Genomic DNA, 19,423 nt, shown 5'->3' with positions numbered 1-19,423 from the left:
ATCTATGACTCCTGGTCTCTTTCCTAGGTTTTCTATCTCCAGTGTTGTCTCTCTTTGTGATTTCCTTATTGTTTCTATTTCCACTTTTAGATCCTGGATGGTTTTGTTCAGTTCCTTCATCTGTTTGATTTTGTTTTCCTGTAATTCTTTAAGATTTTTTCATGTTTCCTCTTTAAGGTCTTCTACCTGTTTACCTGTGTTCTCTTGTATTTAAGGGAGTTTTTTTTTCCAATTTTTTATTAGATATTTTCTTCATTTACATTTCAAATGCTATCCTGAAAGTCCCCTATACCCTCCCCCCACCCTGTTCCCCTACCCACCCACTCCCACTTCTTGGCCCTGGTGTTCCCCTGTACCCCATGGGGCATATAAAGTTTGCAAATGAAATGTGATTTTAAATCAGTCTTGCTTTTTTGGTGTGTTGGGGTAACCAGGATTCACTGTGGTGGGAGAACTGGGTTCTGATGATGCCAAGTAGTCTCGGTTTCTGTTGCTTATGTCCTTGTGCCTGCCTTTTGCAATCTGATTATCTCTGGTGTTAGTTGGTCTTGCTGTCCCTGACTTTGGCTTGTCCCTCCTGCAAGCCTGTGTTTCAGTACTCCTGGGAGACCAGTTCTCTCCAAGAGGGATTTGGGTATGGAGAGCTGTGGTACAAGGTCAGATCTGGGGTGCAGACAGAGACCAGAAGGATCCTGTCCTCAGATGATCCTTGGATCCTGTGTCCTTATGGCACTGTGAGTGTCCCTCTTGGGCCAGGAATTTGAAGAGTAGTGGTGGTCTTACCTGTGCTCACAGGGTGCAGACAGAGACAGGAAGACTCCTGTCCCAGGCAGCCCTTTTGTTCCTGTGTCCTGAGGGTTCTGGGTGGGTTCCTCTGAGCAGGAGCAGTGGTCCTCCCTGTACTCACAGGCCTGTCTGCACTCCTGGGAGGCTCGCTCCCTACTGTGATGACTAGTTTTACGTCAACTTGACACCTGGTAGAATCATTATGGAAGAGGGAAATCAATTGAGAAAATGCTCCCTACCAGATTTCCCTGAGGGCAAGCCTGTGGTGCATTTTCTTGACTGATGATTGACATAGGAGGGCCAATCTCACTGTGAGTGGTCCTACCCTAGACTACTGATCCTGTGTGCTATAAGAAAGCAGGCCAAGCAAGTCATAATGTGCAAGCGGGTAAACAGTATTCCTCCATGGCCTTTATTTCTGTTCCTGCCTTCAGGTCCCTGCCCTGACTTGCTTCAGTGATAGAAGCAAGCTTATGGTTATACTGTTTTATCACAGCAATAGAAACTCTAATCAAAACATTTAACCTCTGATCAGTTTTGCCAATACAAAGAGGACAAGAAATCAGCCCAGAAGCAGTTTAATATGTCTGATCATTTACCTCATCCTAAGAGCAAACAGAACTAATTTCTGAGATAATTTGCTTCCCTGTTTAACATAATTGCCTAAACATCCCAGTTTCCTAGCCTGTATCAGTACCTTCAACTCCTTAAGGCTCCATACGTTCTGTTGTCTATCAATGAACCCCTCATGCTCTTTTGCTGCATCCTCTGAAACTCAAGAGTCCATCATCACAAGCCTATGTAATGTCAACATTCTGCTCCGATTCTCTTTCCTTCATTTTGTAGCATTGTCAAAGACTGAGCCCATGCCTTCCTACACCTACACAGTAGGCATTTGTTCTTCCACTGAACACCACCCCTGTTCTTGTGCAGTCTCTTGTTCTAAAGGAAGACTACATTTTTACCAGAGTAGCTTCCATGCAGCTTTCTCGTATCCAGCATGTTTCCTTTCCCACACTGGTCATCCCACCTGCTCTCCTTTGTTGGCTTAAGTCCATGCTTCTCCATCTTCCATCACAAATCATGACCTGTTTAAAGATCACAGCATCAGACTAAACCAACTGTCAACTTTTCTTATGGCTGCTTTACATCCCTACTCAAACTCTAAGTCCCATGATACCTAGTGCAGCGAATAAATGTGTATGTAGAGGAAATGCTTCTATATCTTCATCCTTTATTACACTTAACTCTTAACTGTGAATAATTCCATGTAAATAATATAATGGTTCTCTAGCAAATATTTAAACAGGAAACTCAAGACAGCTGGGTTGACTAGTTATTTATCAACTTAACACAAAATAGAGTAATCTGAGACAATGGAACCACAATTAAAAAAATAGCCTGTAGGCAAGTTGTGGAGCATTTTCTTTAGTTTGTGATTTATATAGGAGGGATGGGCTCATTGTGAGCACTGCCACACATGGACAGGTGGTCCTAAATAGTATAAGAAAGCTTTTTTTTTCTCCACAGGCTAAGCAAGTCCTGTGGAGGAAATCAGTGAGTAATACTGTTTCATGGCTTTAGCATCAGTTCCTACTGCCAGGTTCCTGCCCTGGCTTTGTACTGGATGATGAACTACAAGTTGTAAAATTAATTAAACACTTTTCTCCCCAGTTTGCTTTTGGTCATGGTGTTTTATCACAGCAAAGAAACTTAAACTAAGACAACAGTATTTAGCAGTGCCTGAATACTTCTGTTTTACTCATCTTCAAACCAACAGGTCTTTCAACTCACCTGCATCCCTACGCCCATACTCTGTCTTCTCCCCTGTTACTCAGTAGTAATTTTCAATATTCCTAGGTTAATCCGATCTTCCACTTGTGTATAAGATATCTTACACTCAGGTACTCAAGTATGTTGCTTTAGCAATTAGTCTGCCTCCCTTTGATGGCACCAATGTCTCCTTCAATCACATATTGAAGGATCTTCCCTGATCAACAAATAGACAACATTGTTTCTTAACAAATATTTCCTTTGGTTACACACTCTGTTTCTTCACATTTTTTTTCTCCTTTTCATAACAAAACTCTCCCAAACATTCTCTACAATGGCCTCTACACTGCCTTTCGATATTTCCTCAACCTACACAAAACAAGTTCTCATTCTGTCTCTTTCCCTCTCCCCTGCCACCCCTCCCTCTCCGGTGAGAGAGGGGTTGCTCACAAACACAAGCAAAGCATTATGCACTCTAACAACTGATCTATATCCCCACCAACAAAATAAGCTTTTAACTCTACACTATTGACATCACTCTTAACACGGTTGTCAATGGCCTCCTGTTTTTCTGTGTCCCTTAGCAGTTCTTGCTTGCATTTTCAGATTGACAATAAAATGTTCTAGAACTCAGCTCTTGAATGTTACCTACTGAAAACCTCCAAATGGCAATCTATAAACCTCTCTTGAACTCCAGATCCTTCATTGCAACTGTTTGTATGGATCCAATAAGCACCTTAAATTTAACATATACCTCAAATAGAACTCTGGATTCTGTCTTCAATTCTGGTCTTCACCCAGTCTTCCCAATTTCAGTAAATTACACAACCTCTCATCTAAGTATTCAGGCCAAAACTTCAGGGTTCCATTCTGGATTTTTCATTATTCTTGACACAATGCTTTGATCCATCTGTAAATCCTATCGACTCTGCCTTCTCTTTCAATCTAACTTCTCACCACCTCCAAAGCACCATCACTTCGTGCCTGAACTATTTCAAGAGTTGCTTAACTGTTCTCCCCACTTCTATTTTTGTCCTCCATTCTCCACAAAACGGTAAGAGATATTTTCAAAACATAATTCATAGCACTTTATCTTCCAATGGATTCTGATCACAATTGGAAAGAAATCAGAACTTGCACCTACTTTTCCCTTCATCTGGCTGGCACTTTATTGAGGTTTCACTTTCGCAGGGAGACATTACATGAGTATCCTTCTTTGACATCATCCCTGTTTTCCTACATTGTTTCATTACCATTATAGGACCAATCACATATGTTCATATTCTTTATTAGTACTTGTTTTGTTTCCTGTCTGTCTCCTACATCTAGAATACAAAATCAGAAATATTGCTTTATATTTGTGGTATATACCATAGAGGTGCTCAATAAATACTTAGCAAGTGATCAAGCAAAAATTATCAATACCTGGTACTAATAAGAAGAAAAAAAAGACCACTCAGAACTGCTTTTATCTAAAATGCATAAATAAAGCTTCATTCTATGCAGAAGGAAAAAGACCACAAAATGAAGATCCACAATGGCTTTTATCCAGAATGTTCACGGTGTTGCTTTATTCATGCAGAAGAAAAAGCATAAAAGATAAGGGAAAGAGTTATACAGAGGAAAGAAGAAGAAACTTTGAAAAACCCAGAACCTAACTAAGCTGCCTCATGAGGCAGGGAGTTATTAGGTCTTTTTTCAAAGATAAGACAACTGTTATTGAAAACCTGATATATGCCAAGTTTTGTGCAAGTCCGTCAGCATAGGTGAGATATACTGCCTAATTTTGTTTAATCTTCACAACTATATGAGGTAGATTAGATTACCAACCTATAGTATAGATTAGAAAATTCATCTTACATGTCTAAGGTTGAGTCTTTCACTAGATCGTACAGTCTCCAAATGCTTTAGCAGGGCAACTCTTTTCTAACAACTGTACAACAACAATTTACAAAATGTGGTCCATAGAGTCTTGGATTCCTCCACAACTCATTAAGAACACTCAGTTACTATTTACCATTTTCACTTATCCTCCCATGAATGTACAATGAAGTTTTCCAAGAGGCATGTGCCCTGGAAAATCACAAAGAAAAAATGTAAGCCTGCCTATTCTTTCATTTACTAAATTTATCTCGGGTTATAATTTTAATTTGGAAGCTATTAATGAATTTAAATTACAGAAACAAAGTCACTTGGAGGATTTACAGTAACTCTCTTAAGAGTATTAAGAGTATTAAGTAGTCCTGATTTAAAGAAAAAAAAAAAAAACACAGTGTCAACCATTCCTAAAGAGAAATAGAGCGTCAAAGGCCTCTGAGGAATGAGGAAAATACCTAATAAAAAAATATTTTTTTAAAAAAAGGCCTCTGAGGTTTCTTCCCATCCAAAATCTGAAATATTTCATATTAGCCAGGTTTTGGAATCAGTCTAGGTGCCCATCAGTGGATGAATAATGAATAAAGGATGAGTAATGAAAAATTACATAATTTAGTAAATACACAGAGAAGAGAGAGAGAGAGAGAGAGAGAGAGAGAGAGAGAGAGTTTATGTTATTTGCAGGAAAGTTGATGTGATTGGTGATCATCAGGTTAAGTGAAATAAGCCAAAAATTACATTTTCTCTCATGTGTAGAATAGAAAAGGGGGGGGGTGACATGAAAGTGGAGAGGGGACAGTGAAAGCTGAGGGGAATAAAAATAAAAGATAGGGAAGTGACAAAACAAGATCTAAGTACCTTTATAAAATAGGGAAAATGCCATAATGAAACACTATTTTGTAAAGCTAATACATATGAATAAAAATAATTAAGAAAAATATTTAAGGAAAATTGTTTTGAAAACATACCCAATTTAAAACTCTGGTTTATTTAAACTACTTTTGGCAATTGTTTGCTAAATGTCTGTGTGCTCTTCACTGTTTTAATCACCATAATAAATTTTCTTTGAATTCCCAGCATCCTGTAAGACCTCAGGTTCATCAGACCCCACGACTAGGGATGCAGAATGTGTGCTAATTCTCAGCATTCTCTGTTGCTTCCATCTGAGGAGCCTTGTTCTCAGTGTTTTGTTCTGAATATGCATTACTTTATAAAATCATTTCTCAAATCAGAGCTATGGGTTTGTTTGAGGTTTTTTGGTTAATTAAAACTAATACAGACATGTATATAATACGTTCTGGTCATATTTGTTCTTCTCCATTCCCCCCACACAGTTCTGCAAAGTCTCTCCCATAAAATCAGCCATCATATTTCACAAAATCCCCATCATATTTCCAGGTGGTTTGTTTTTGTTTGTGTTATTGTTTTTGTTGTTGTTGTTGTTGTTACAGTGGCTGCTGCTGCTGTTGTCGTTACTATTGTTGTAGTTGTTGTTGCTGCTGCTTTATTAACTATATTTAACCAGGGCCACCTAATCAAGCATGAGTATGGAATACCCACTGGAGCATGGACAACTCACTAGTGGCTACACCACTAAAAGCTATGACTTCTTCTCCTCCAGCAACCTTCTACTTCCATTATGTCCCCTGGGCATGGTAGGGCCCCAGTGTCCTTTCCCAACTCATGACTGAATGTTTACAAGCTTACTCTTGTGTAGCTACACAACTGTAATCTATACAGGTAACCACAGCTGTTGTGAGCCATGAGTGTCCTGTCATGCCCCTTAAGACTGTGTTTCAGGAGCAGGAGAGATGACTCAGTGGTCAAAAGCACTGGCTGCCCCAGAGGACCTAGGTTCAATTTCCAACATCCCCATGGAGGGATCAGTTTCTCTCTTCTGGCTTCCTATGGCGTTGCACACACATGATGCACCTACATACATGCAGGCAAAATATTTATACACATAAAATTAAAACGGGGGGGGACACACACAAAAAGGGGGAATTTCACAGCTTCCCTACCATCATCATCTGTTTCTTTCACCACCACCCTGCTCCAAGCCTTCCTTAATCTTAGAGGGAGTGGTATTGGTGGGTTCAACTAAGGTTGGTTTTAGTCCTTATTTGTATTTTTTTATTTGTTCGTGTTTGTTCTGTTTAAAGGCCTTTGTTTGTTTATTGAGTCATATTTTTCTTGTAGTAATAATGAGAAAAGGATTATGGGCAGAAAGTATGTTTAGAAAAGAAAATCTCCACTACCTAAACTAGATATTACATACCAGGGACAGTAAGTAGTTCAGTCATTGCATCTACTACCTCACTGCTTGACATGCGTTATCTCCAATCTTCTCAGTGGTCCTATAAATAGGTATTAAGTCTGTGATATACTAGCTAAAAATAACAGCAGTAATTACTCTTATCAATGGCCTTCGAGTGTCCCTTCTTATGGCCCACACATTCTCTGGGTTTGGCCAGATGACTTGATTTAGGCAACTTGTTTTTGGTTTATATTATAGCAAATACAAAAAACATAGAACGTGCCTGTATATTCACCATTAGAGGAACAGATCTAGAATTTTCTAGTGGATGGTGAATGAAACGTGACACAATTATTGTTATTATCCCTACCAATACCAGGTATCCACTAGATATATGACTGAGGCTACAGAGTTCATTTTGATGAAAGAAAACGTGTGACTAAACACAGCTGGCACACATGAAGCAGGTAATTCCAATTAAATTGACCCAAACCACCAAACTACAGAATCATGAGCAAATCAATGGGTGTCAGACACTAAGTTTTGAGGTTCTATATTATGCAGCAAGTATTCAGTAATAATAGTGCCTATTTCACAAAGATGGGGCCAAAAAAAGTTAAGTAAATACTGAAATCATTTTATAACTAACACATATCAGGAAGAGAATCTTTTTTCTTTTTTAGTACGTGATGTTATTTTTATTTATTTTTTTCTTAATTGGATATTTTATTTACATTTCAAATATTGTCCCAGTTCCTGGTTTCCCCTCTGCAAACCCCCTATCCCATTCCCCCTTACCCTGCTTCTATGAGGGTGCTTCCCCACCCACTCACCCACCCACCCACTCCTGCCTCCCCACCCTGGCATTCCCCTACACTGGGGCATCAAGCCTTCACAGGACCAAGGGTCTCCCCTCCCACTGATGCCAGATGTGGCCCCTTCAGTTCCTTCAGTCCTTCCCCTAACTCCTCCATTGGGGTCCCTGTGGTCAGGTCAATAGTTAGCTGTGAGAATCCACATCTGAATTGGTCAGGCACTGGCAGAGCCTCTCAGGAGACAGCTATATCAGGCTCCTGTCAGCAAGCACTTCTTGGCATCCACAATAGTGTCTGGGTTTGGTGACTATATGAGATGGATCCCAGGTGGGGCAGTCTCTGGATGGCCTTCAGGAAGAGAATTTAAAACCTTACTTCACTTTATCTTTATCTCTGCTCTCTGAAATAAAAACACTACTACTGTTCTCATTTCAAATATGAAGGAACAGGTTAACCAATTTGCCTATGGTCACACCATCAACTAATAGCAAAGCAAAGGTTTAAAAACAACTATGACTCACTATGATTTTGCTACTTTTATCCTTCAAGCTCAGGATTTTGGTTTGTTGAGGGGTCAAGTTAGCTGATTCTTCTCTATATGAGGAACTTATTGCTGTAACACCATATTAGCAAGCAACGTGGTTGCTTTTTTAAATGCACTTTACATTACACAAGCATAAAAGTACAAAAAAGGAAGAAAGATGAAATGGAACAAGACTTGGGAATGTCAGTTATTTTTTTAAACCACACTACACTAGAAGCTACATAATGAAATGCTAGGAAAGAAGATCTGGTTTTATAAATAGGAGATAAGAAAATCTCATTAAGGTAACCAGAGTACTAACAGAGACATAAGACAGAATCTAGTGGGGGAAAGGAGGATTTTAAACTGAAAACAAAGCAGCTCTCAGGTACCTATATGAACCAAGAATCAAAGTGTTCATTAATGCTAAAAGTACTTGCCTGCCCATCACATTCACAATATGTCTTTCTACTGACTTTCCATCATCTTCCTGCTGCTTGGCATTGGGGTTATTTAGGTTGGAAAAGAGAATGTGGAGGGAGGGAACATTAACACCTATTGAAGATGGCATGGGAAGAGCACTAGACTGCAACTAACTAGTGAATTGACCTTGGTCGTGCTATTTAACCTCTACAGATCTAAATTTCCTATCTCTAAGGTCCCTTTGCAGCTCTAAAATTGCAAAATTCTCTGATGATATTAAAGCAAAGGTGGTGATTAGCAATGATGCATTTCTGCTGAAGACCAATTAGAGCAATGATAACAATGTCCTTTCATTCACTTAACAAGCATTTATTCAACACCTACTATTTATTCCAGGCTTTGTTAATGTTCTACAATTAATAGATCCATGAAGAAACACATTAACAACAACAAAAACAACAACCACAATTTAACATGACACCTTTAACCGGTAGACCAAGTACATGTAATTAATGACAAGAATGGTGAATGCATGAGCTCTCAGAGTCTGATGCGTTTTGATTCAATAACAATCTATCTACTGACTAGCTCTATTCCTTAGGCAAATCACTTGGGCTTTCTGAGCTTCAATTTCCTTGGATATACTTCTCATATATTCAATTTCCTTCTCATATACTGGGCTCAGAGTTTGAGCTTTCAGTGTGAACTATCTGTATATTTGATTCTCAAACCTTGAGAGGCAACATAAAGTCAGCTTTGAACCAAATTGGAGACGTTTCAAAGGGAATATCATTGAGAAAGAAGACATTAGGAAGAAAAATTTCAAGACAGTTGGCTCTGAAAAGGAATATGGAAATACAGTAGTCATTAGAGCAAAATGTAAAGGCACAGAGGAGAGACTTTGGTTTACTTAGAGTAGGAGTCCTATAACATGGTTAATTACTATGTGCGTGACCAGAAGAGCATGAGAAATGTGTAATATAGGAGATAAAGGAAATTATTAAGAGTTCAAGTCCCTGTTGGGGCAACACTTAAAAGAAAAGAAACTGACCTGTGATAAGAACACATTCTCAGATTGTGAAGATGGCTCAGTGGGTAAAGCACTTGTCGTATAAGCATGATGACTTGAGTTCATATGCCCAATATCTACATAAAAATCCAGGGATACTGACACATGCTTATAATTCCAATTTTGGAGAGATGTAAAAGAAGGATATGTGATGTGTGCTGATCTTCCAGTCTAGTAGAATTCTTATGATATATTTAGTAATGATCTCATTTTTTTCCGATTCTTTTCAGTCAGTACTATACATGATGAAGTCATCAAGAGGACAAGATAAGGAAGGAAGGGTGGAAGGAAAATTCAAAGGAAAGAGGAAGAGAAGTTCATCTTAGCTAATTGTCTCCAAAATCCTGAAAGGAAGGATAATCAAAGAGATAGGCAGAGCTGGCTTTCCAGTTAAATTAATGAGGGACATAAATAAAAGTCTCTGCTATAAGGAAAAAGATGATGGAATAACAATGGGCCAAGGCAATAGGCATGATGAATAAGGAACAGAGAGCAACTACAACAATGATATGGATTGCAAGCTGGGGTATAAGTTATATAGATAGAGTGGTTTACTAATGAACAGAGAAAATTTGGTGGGAGCTAGTGGATCAGGAGTCTAGCCTGAGACAGTTCTGTGACTACAGCAGGGGAGACTACGATTTACAAAATAATGCAGTTTCTGGTGATCCAAAGACCTAATTTAAGACAAGGAAAATGAGTTATTGGGGTGAGTGGGGAAAAAAGTACACAAGTCAGAGAAGGAAAACATAATTGGTGAAGAAGGGTCAGCCATGTCAGTTTTGAAGCCACCAAGGACGGTGATCACCATCTGGATGGAAAGGGGGTCAATGCCTAAAAGGAAAACTCCCCCAAGAGAATATCTACAAGTTCCCTGAGCTGATGGTAGACAAGGTAATCAGGACACAGACCTCAGACACTATGTAGATCTACCTTGCCAGCTACATATGGTCCAGTTCACCCTACAGTTGCCATGCTCTCTTGCCGTCGCACTCTCAAAATCGTCCACTCAAAGTCAATTCTCTAATTTTTTGGGGGGGTGGGTTTTTTTTTTTTGGTTTTTTGTTTTTTTGTTTTTTTGGTTTTTTTTTTTTTTTTTTTTTTTTTTTTTTGGTTTTTGAGACAGGGTTTCTCTGTGTAGCCCTGGCTGTCCTGGAGCTCACTCTGTAGACCAAGCTGGCCTCAAACTCAGAAATCCACCTGCCTCTGCCTTCCAAGTACTGGGATTAAAGGCGTGTGCCACCACGCCCGGTTCTTTTATTCACATTTTATGTCAAATAAAGTTCTCCTGTGACAGTAAAGCTTTGAGGTTTGTCTTTGTTTTGTTCCCTGTGTTTAGCATTTACTATCTTTTGTCTTTACTGTATTTTAAAACTACCTTTATTTTTTTTACAGTCCAGTCGTTGTTCCCCTTCCATTCAACCATCCCACGGTTCCTCATCACATTCCTCCTTCTTTCCCACCCCCGCCCCCAACCCCGTCTCCAAGAGGATGTTCCCTACTAAGCTTCCCCACTGGCTGGAGCCGCAGGCCCTCAAGGGTTAAGCACATCTTCTACCACTAGGGCCAGACCTGGCAGGAGGCTTCAGACCAGCTGGTGTATGCTGCCTGGTTGGTGGCTCAGTGTCTGAGAGAACTCAGGGGTCCCGGTTGTTTGAGACTGCTGGTCCTCCTGCAGGGTTGCCCTCCTCAGCTTCTTCCAGCTTTTGCCTAATTCAACCACAGGGGGTTGCCATCCCACAGTCAGAAATTCTGACCCAGAATTGTTCCTGTCTAAAAGAACTGAAGGGACAAAAAATGGAGAAGAGACTGGGGGAAAGGCAGTCCCGTGACAGGTCCAAAGTGGGACCCAGCTCAAGGGGAGGCTCCAAGGCCTGACACTATTACTGTTGTTACAGTGTGCTTACAGACAGGAGCCTAGCATGGCTGTCCTCTGAGAGGCCCAACAAGCAGCTGACTGAGACAGATGCAGATGCTTTGAAATTATTGACATCATGATGTAGAAGTCCTTGAAAATGATGAAAGGGAAAGGAATAGAGCAGGTCAAAAACAAGGTCTTCAATAAATGAGGAAAAAAAAATCACCAAAAAGTTGGAATATGATAGCAATGGAGGAAGATAGAAGAGTTGGAGTTTTGCAGAATGGACCAAAAGCAACCAAACAAAAAATACTAAAATGATTTACAGAAACAATAACAGACCCAACTTTATTTCCAGTTTGGTATACATCCAAGATTATAATTATGGTCAGGAGCAGAGGAAGTAAGGCTATAGTGACTTTGGCCATCAAATTAGGTATTTTTAGAGGATACAGCAAGGAATTAAAAGAATGCTGTTTATGTCTCATTGGAGTGGGAATAGAATGGTGTGGAGGGTGAACAATGGCCATCTTAGGAAGCTTAGGAGGAGGTAAAGAACAATGCAGTGAAATTAGACCTTCATTGTGGAGTCCAAACTGGCCTGGAACTTTCTAGCTACTTTTTTTTTTTTTTTAGATTTTTCACTTGATTTTTATTTTGTTGTATTTGCATATCTAAACCACTATATACCATTCCAGATCGCCAGTCTTAGTAATTATGGGGAGCTTCAAAAATTAGCTCATTTTATTTTTCATTTTTCATTTATTGAAAATAGATTATTTTCTTATACAATGTATTTTGATTACAGTTTCCCCTCCCTCTATTCCTCCCAGTCCCTGGTTGTTAACTCCTAGAAGCCTGTTCTTTTCTAATGAGAGACAGAAAAGGAGAAGATTTGGAGCGAAGGAGAGGTGGGGAGGGACTTTCTATCATCTTGCCTTGGCTTCCCAAAATTGGGATTCACAGACACGCAATCCCCATGCCCTGATGAAAGCCTTCGTAGAGGAGGCTATTTTGTTTTGTTTGAGACAGAGTTTCTCTGTGTAGCCCTGGCTGTTCTGGAATTCACTCTGTAGACCAGGCTGGTCTCGAACTCAGAAATCTGCCTGCCTCTGCCTTCCAAGTTCTGGAATTAAGGGTGTATGCCACCACTGCCTGGCTTAAAGATTTATTTATTTTATGTATGTGAGTACACTGTAGCTGTCTTTAGACACACCAGAAGAGGGCATCAGATCTCATTACAGATGGTTGTGAGCCACCATGTGGTTGCTGGGAATTGAACTCAGGACCTCTGGAAGAGCAGTCGGTGCTCTTAACCACTGAGCCATCTCGCCAGCTCATAGAGGAGGCTTTTCAGTTAACTTTAGAATTGAGGTTAAAATTTTTTCATTCAATGGTGGTCTTTGCTTCTGAGATAACCACATTTTTGGCCTACATAAGACAATATAAGGTTCACTGATTTAGGAGTCCTTTGGCAATAGGGCCATATAGCACACAGGGCAGCAGCTCTTTTAAAGCTGACACAGTTGGATGGTGTCAGTAACCTGCCAATGTCAGCTTCTCAGGCTGCACTTGATGAGTCATCTACTGTGAGCAGAAGCTCTGCCTTTGTTTTCCCACTCAGAACGATTTGAACTGGATTTTTTTTTATTTCTGTCATAACACAGCCATTGAAAATACTGGTATTCACTCTCTCTAAATCCTAGATCCTTCTCCTTCACTGGGGCAGCTTTATATGGACAGGGGCTAATGGTGAATACGTACAGTTGGAAAATAAGAAAACATTTTGTTCTGTATAACCATCAGGTTCATCTGTAGGGGGAAATTGTCAGAACAAATGAAGCCCAACCTTATGCTTCCTACCTTGATTAGTCAGCCACTGTCAAAGTTGCCCATTCATGCTCGGCTGAGTTAGAGCAGCCCAATGGCCTAGCTAGTAAATACATGATTCTTAAGACCCCAAAGTTTGATGCAAAGCCACGGCATTGCTTCAGCTTATGACTGGACTCTCACAAGGGGAGGACACACCAATATATAGGTCTCTCTCTCTCATCATGACAGCTGATAACATCCATTCATCAGGAGCAGTCACTTCTTCCTCAATCTGTATTCCCCCTTTTCCATTTGGTAGACTGCTATATCCCAAGGCATCTGGCCATGTGTTAATAAAGACTAGTGCAAGCATACCACTAACCTTAGCACCATAGAGCAGCTAACAGATTCTCAAGTGATAATTATGCTTCCGGTCTGGGAACACATTTTGAGGCCCAGTGGACTGAATTAGTACTTTACCTCCATCTGGTCCACTTGATAAACAACTCATCTTCAAAGAACAAATCTTATTCATTGAAAGTAGGTGGACACTAAATTTTCCTAGGAGAGATATATACCCTAAACCAATTTGTCCCAAAACTCCCCTCCCAATTTGTCCATCTGCCAATGACACCGCTGTGTTAGAACAACAGGCTCCGAATCACTCTCTTCTTCAGTTCCTGCCTAAATAGTCATCTAGTAATTTCTAATACATACTTTATGCTTTTCCTCTAGCTCCTTGATTTCAGCAGTTTGGTTCAGAGCTATGACTTTAATCTCTCTCCCTCCAACCAATACAGTGTACAACCACTAAGCTCATCTGACCTCCATAGTTTTTCACAATTCAACATTCGGTGCTTCTTTATATATCACATACTCCATAAGCCTTCCCAACTTAACCCTAACCCTAGCCCTAACCACCTGTCCAGCTGCTGCCGCCACCACCGCCCACCGCCTGGGGGTTGGTTGAAGCAGACAGTGGGGTCCCGACTGGATTGTGGCATGCTGCTATGCAAAGACAAGCAGGCAGTCAGAAAATGGGTAAGAAGAGTTGAGTGAAAACTCAAAAATCAGGTACTGGAGCAACAGCCACCGTGTCACTAAAGGAAATGTTGAACCTGACAAGTGACCTGTTGCAGAAATGTAGCAGTCCTGCACCCGGCCCAGGGAGGGAATGTGAAGAGTACACACAGATCCGGGCTCTGGTTGAGAAAATACGAAAGAAGCAAAAAGGTCTGTCTGTTACTTTTAATGGGAAAAGAAAAGAATACTTCCCTGATCTAATAAAATAGGCCTCTGAAAACGGGGCTTCTGTCGAGGGTTTTGAAATGGTTAACTTCAAAGAAGAGGGCTTTGGTTTGAGAGCAACAAGACACATCAAGGCAGAAGAATTATTTTTATAGATTCCACGAAAAGTAACTAATGACTGTTGAATCTGCTAAGAATTCAGTATCGGGGCCCCTGTATTCTCAAGACCGAATTCTCCAAGCTATGGGAAAAATTGCACTGGCCTTTCATCTGCTGTGTGAGTGAGCCAGCCCCAACTCTTTCTGGCAGCCATTCTATTCAGACCCTCCCCAGTGAATATGACACCCCTCTCTACTTCGAAGACTGGAAGTACTATATCTTCAGTCGATACAAGCCATCTATGATGTCTTCAGCCAGTATAAAAACACAGCGCGCATCTGCTGTTGCCTGAATTTTTGATCTTAGCCATTCTGACTGTTGTGAGATGGAATCTCAGGGTTGTTTTGATTTGCATTTCTCTGATGATTAAGGATGTTGAACATTTTTTCAGGTGCTTCTCAGCCATTCGGTATTCCTCAGTTGAGAGTTCTTTGTTTTGCTCTGAGCCCCATTTTTAATGGGGTTATTTGATTTTCTGGAGTCCACCTTCTTGAGTTCTTTATATATATTGGATATTAATCCCCTATCTGATTTAGGATAGGTAAAGATCCTTTCCCAATCTGTTGGTGGCCTTTTTGTCATATGCTGGCGAGGATGTGGAGAAAGAGGAACACTCCTCCATTGTTGGTGGGATTGCAAGCTTGTACAACCACTCTGGAAATCAGTCTGGTGGTTCCTCAGAAAATTGGACATAGTACTACCAGAGGATCCAGCAATACCTCTCCTGGGCATATATCCAGAAGATGTCCCAACTGGTAAGAAGGACACATGCTCCACTATGTTCATAGCAGCCTTATTTATAATAGCCAGAAGCTGGAAAGAACCCAGATGCACCTCAATAGAGGAATGGATACAAAAAATGTGGTACATTTACACAATGGAGTACTACTCAGCTATTAAAAGGAATGAATTTATGAAATTCCTAGGCAAATGGTTGGACCTGGAGGGCATCATCCTGAGTGAGGTAACACAATCACAAAAGAACTTAAATGATATGTACTCACTGATAAGTGGATATTAGCCCAGAAACTTAGTATACCCGAGATATAAGAGACAATTTGCAAAACACATGAAACTGAAGAAGAACGAAGACCAAAGTGTGGACACTTTGCCCTTCTTAGAACTGGAAATAATCACCCATGGAAGGAGTTACAGAGACAAAGTTTGGAGCTGAGACAAAAGGATGGACCATCTAGAGACTGCCATATCCAGGGATCCATCCCATAATTAGCCTCCAAACGATGACACCATTACATACACTAGCAAGTGTTTGCTGAAAGGACCCTGATATAGCTGTCTCTTGTGAGACTATGCCGGGGCCTAGCAAACACATAAATGAATGCTCACAGTCAGCTATTGGATGGATCACAGGGCCCCCAATGGAGGAGCTAGAGAAAGTATCCAAGGAGCTAAAGAGATCTGCAACCCTGTAGGTGCAACAACATTATGAACTAACCAGTACCCCAGAGCTCTTGACTCTAGCTGCATATGTATCAAAAGATGGCCTAGTCGGCCATCACAGGTAAGAGAGGCCCATTGGACTTGCAAACTTTATATGCCCCAGTACAGGGGAACGCCAGGGCCAAAAAGTGGGAATGGGTGGGTAGGGGAGTGGGGGGGGGGAGGGTATGGTGGACTTTTGGGATAGCATTGGAAATGTAATTGAGGAAAATATGTAATAAAAAATTTTTAAAAAAATCAGCGTGCCAGTATGCCTGTTTCTATAAAGTCATCTAGACCCATTCTCATGCCAACAAACTGCCCTTGAAGGATTCTTTCACATAAGAGGACTACAGGTGGGACGTCCTGTCGGTTATGACACGGCAAAACCAGATTCCTACAGAGGATGGTTCCCGGGTGACCTTGGCTCTGATTCCTTTATGGGACATGTGCAATCATACCAATGGCCTGATCACAACGGGCTATAACGTGGAAGATGGCCACTGTGAGTGCATAGCTCTTTCAAGCTGGAGATCAGATTTATATTTTTTATGGCACTCGGTCAAATGCAGAGTTTGTGATCCACGGTGTTTTTTTTTTTTCTTTGACACACGACAGTGTGAAAATAAAGCTTGGCGTGAATAAAAGTGACAGGCTCTACGCCATGGAGGCTGGGGTCTTGGCTCAGGCTGGCATCCCAACATCCAGTGTTTTTGCACTGCATTTTACTGAGCCACCCATCTCTGCCCCGCTTCTAGCTTTCCTCCGAATATTCTGCATGACTGAAGAGGAGCTGAAAGAGCATTTGCTAGGGGACAGCGCCATCGACAGGATCTTCACTCTGGGGAACGCGGAGTTTCCTGTCAGCTGGGACAATGAGGTCAAACTTTGGACATTTCTGGAAGACAGAGCTTCACTTCTTTTAAAAACATATAAAACAACAATTGAAAAAGATAAGATCGTCTTGAAAAATCCTGACCTCTTGGCCATCAAATTGCTCTTGGGTGAGAAGGAGATTTTGAAAAAAGCAGTGAAGTGTACAGCCATGAACCGGGAGTACTACTGCAAACACATGGAGGAGAGGCTACCACTGCCCAGATACAAGGAGAGTGACATGGGGCTCTTGGAGGGTGATGTGGGGGACTCAAGGCTCCCTCTGGTCCTGAGAAAGCTAGAGAACAAGGCAGGTGTGCAGGAGTCTCTGAGCCTCACAGAGGCTGTCAGCAAAGTCAAGGCTGCCAAAAACGGGCTCATCAATGGGGAAAACTCAATCCCTAATAGGACCAGGTCTGAAAATGAAAGCTTCAGCACAGAAGAAAGTGAAAACGTGACTGGTGAAGGCACAACTCTGAGGTGCTCATGGGATCCAGTGGAGCAGAAATTACGGACAGCCTACCACACCACCATGTTCCTTGTTAACATTTTTCTTTCCGCAGAGAGGAAAATATGTTTTTGCTGCTTTATATAAAAGTGATTTTTTTAAGTTATTTTAAACATCTAGCTTCCTTATTTGATTAAGATTGCCATCTTGCTTCTGGGCAGAACAAAGCAGTGAATAGCAGCAGCAGCAGAGAAGAGAGGAGGCACCCTTGAAAGATTGCAGACCAGCTGTGGGTACTCGCTGCTCTCCCAGGGAAGTGTGAGGTCCGTGCTCAGCTGTGCTCACATGCCTATTGTCCTCACTCCAGAATGAGTGCTGGTTCTGCCTCTGGCTGCAGAGTTTAGGTTGAACTCTGGGTGTGGAGTACATGGTGGAGATGAGGCACAGTGGAGAGAAAGCTGGGCGAGGCCATTCAAATAGAGTCTGGGTTTCTTAATAAGAATATCCCCAGTACCAAAAGAAAAAGTAAGGTGGCAACCTGATTTTTTTAATACTTTTTATTAGGTATTTTCCTCATTTACATTTCCAATGCTATCCCAAAAGTCCCCCATACCCTCCCCCCCCCACTCCCCTACCCACCCACTCCCACTTTTTGGCCCTGGTGTCCCCCTGTACTGGGGCATATAAAGTTTGCAAGTCCAATGGGCCTCTCTTTCCAGTGATGGCCGACTAGGTCATCTTTTGATACATATGCAGCTAGAGTCAAGAGCTCCAGGGTACTGGTTAGTTCATAATGTTGTTCTACCTATAGGGTTGCAGATCCCTTTAGCTCCTTGGGTACTTTCTCTAGCTCCTCCATTGGGGGCCCTGTGATCCATCCAATAGCTGACTGTGAGCATCCACTTCTGTGTTTGCCAGGCCCTGGCATAGTCTCACAAGAGACAGCTATATCTGGGTCCTTTCAGCAAAATCTTGCTAGTATATGCAATGGTGTCAGCATTTGGAAGCTGATTATGGGATGGAACCCTGGATATGGCAGGCTCTAGATGGTCCATCCTTTTGACACAGCTCCAAACTTTGTAACTCCTTCCATGGGTGTTTTGTTCCCAATTCTAAGAAGGGGCAAAGTGTCCACACTTTGGTCTTCGTTCTTCTTGAGTTTCATGCATTTAGCAAATTGTATCTTATATCTTGGGTATTCTAAGTTTCTGGACTAATATCCACTTATCAGTGAGTGCATATCATGTGAGTTCTTTTGTGTTTGGGTTACCTCACTCAGGATATCCTCCAGATCCATCCATTTGCCTAAGAATTTCATAAATTCATTGTTTTTAATAGCTGAGTAGTATTCCATTAAATGTGTAAATGTACCACATTTTCTGTATCCATTCCTCTGTTGAGGGGCATCTGAGTTCTTTCCAGCTTCTGGATATTATAAATAAGGCTGCTATGAACATAGTGGAGCATGTGTCCTTCTTACTGGGCAACCTGATTTTTAATGGCTTAAAATATTGATGATGATCCCAATTATATAAACACACATATATCTAGTGATTTCTAAGGATTTGTTTACTTTTTTGTGTTCTGCTTTCCTGTATTAAAAACTTGTCCTTTTCCTTAAATCAAAGTGGGACTTGAGTCCTCCTCGGTTTTCACGCTGGCTTTGTTTCAGAGGTGCACTGACTCCAGGGGTGGCAGTGGCGTGCCACAAACACCAAAGCGTGGCTCACACACGGTGTCAGGATGAGGCAGCTCCCTGGCTTTCTGGTTTCACAACAAGCTAGAGATTTTCAAAGCTACCCTTTTGAGTAAAACCCCTTATTAAAAGAGAAAACAGGACCAATTATATGGTCAATTTTGGAGAAGCCAGACCTAAAGCTTTACTACAGAGCAATTGTGATAAAAACTGCATGGTACTGGTATAGAGACAGACAAGTAGACCAATGGAATAGAATTGAAGACCCAGAAATGAACCCACACACCTATGGTCACTTGATCTTCGACAAGGGAGCTAAAACCATCCAGTGGAAGAAAGACAGCATTTTCAACAATTGGTGCTGGCAC

At 41.2% G+C, this 19,423-nt stretch overlaps 1 pseudogene; it reads left to right on the top strand.

Moving 5' to 3' along the window:
- The first annotated feature begins 14,228 nt into the window (after positions 1-14,228).
- Gm8036 lies at positions 14,229-17,506 on the top strand (annotated as a pseudogene).
- Positions 17,507-19,423: the final 1,917 nt, after the last annotated feature.

The sequence above is a fragment of the Mus musculus genome, chromosome X (assembly GCF_000001635.26).
Source record: "Mus musculus strain C57BL/6J chromosome X, GRCm38.p6 C57BL/6J".
Taxonomy (NCBI): domain Eukaryota; kingdom Metazoa; phylum Chordata; class Mammalia; order Rodentia; family Muridae; genus Mus; species Mus musculus.
This window is presented reverse-complemented; position numbering and strand designations above follow the sequence as displayed.